Genomic DNA, 1,756 nt, shown 5'->3' with positions numbered 1-1,756 from the left:
CGGATGTCATAACTTTCTTTAGTTTATTTAATCGAGCCTCACTCTCAATTCTTGTGTTCATCCTTCGGGATAGATACAGGGTTTGAGGTAAAGTGCTCTTCCATTTAAACTATGAAAATTATGGGGTCAGTTTGACTTCATCTTTTTCAAAACTAAATTTTTTTTTAACGTCCTTCCGAAGCGGGCAACGGGATTTCAATTCCGATGACCGACAGCTTCTTACGGGCAAACTCCACACCAAAAATAGTGCCGACAGATATGTATCATTCAAATTAAAACTTTTTTTTAATAATTGTAAATTTACCCATTGAGATTGTTAAAGGCTTGGTAGTAATCTAGGCTTGATATTTAAATTTATTTGATAAGATTTAGAAAAGATAACATAATTTATGATAAACACTTCTAAACACTGCAAGCGCAACTTTAGGGGTGGCTACAAAATCTTTAATGGCGTAAACTTGCCTTAAAGGGCATTCACCTACATAACTCTTAAGTAATATATCAACTAATTAATTGAGTACCCTATCCTTGGGATAATTAAAATGTCAAGGTTCACTGAGTAATGGAGTAATTTCAACTCGACCTTTAGATGATTAATAAAACAATATGATAAGTTCAAAATGAACTCGAAATGTTTCAAGGGATTTTAAAAGTGGTTCAGGATCATTCCCCGAACACTTTGAAATCTATTGGATATTTTGAAGGACAAATTGAACTTGCTATATTCTGTTCAAGAAAATCATCCACTAAGATCTTTTCAGGACACACTGAGACATGGTTTGAGGGTTAGGAAATTACACCTTCATCTACTCTTGTAATTTATTTAAATTTATATAAAATTATATACATATTGCAAAAGTTAATCTTTTAGCTGGAATGTCAAGAAGATGACAGGTATGCTTCTATAAGTGTTATTTAATTTCTGTCATTCTTGTTCCTGCAATTTACTTTCATTGCAAAATACTATAACTGCTTGGTTGAGCACTTTCCTTTATTTGCAAAAATCAAAACCATTTTCAAAAATTAAACAACATTTTCAAAAGTCTAAAACAGATTGTTTCAAAGGTAACCATAAATTTTTTGAAATGTCACTCAACTTAAAATGTCCTTCTGAATTTTTGCAAGTCCCTAAGAGGAGATAACCCATGGTTTCTAACGAGATCTCCCCGGTTTAAATAAGTGTTGTATAATCTAGGTAATTTCAAAAGAAAATAGTGATATCAAAGCAAGGGAACCGTGGTATCATAACCGCTATCGCTCTAACCTCCCTCCCTTCCCCCCCCCCCCCCCCCCCATAATGATTGAACATTAAACTTAGCATTTAAACCTTTAAATCTTAGACTTTAGGACTGCTACATCACCGAGGAGCTTGGAGCTAGCCTTGTGAGCAACCATTCTACAACAGCATGAGGATCTACAACAACACATACTTTCCTTAGAATTAAACAACAAAAGCCATAGAATTTCGAGGTTGTTCGCCTAGTATGACATAAATCCTTAACTCTACTTTAGGCCTTTGTACATTGATCACGATTGTTTTTATGCAACAGTATAACAATGTCTTTACGAGTCAGTAATAAGTATAGGAATTCTGTTGTGAAAGCAGTCAAATGTTGTGAAAGTATTTAAATTGAGTTGTGTCAAATAGGAGCAATATTATTCTTTATACTTACTAGAGACGCTATAAAGAACATTGCCTAATTTAAAGTTTAAATAGTTCTGAAGAACGGCTAAGCAGAGGAAAAAGCATCTCTCA

Source organism: Phalaenopsis equestris, unplaced genomic scaffold, assembly GCF_001263595.1.
Source record: "Phalaenopsis equestris unplaced genomic scaffold, ASM126359v1 Scaffold001370, whole genome shotgun sequence".
Lineage (NCBI taxonomy): Eukaryota > Viridiplantae > Streptophyta > Magnoliopsida > Asparagales > Orchidaceae > Phalaenopsis > Phalaenopsis equestris.
Note: the sequence above shows the minus strand (reverse complement) of the source record.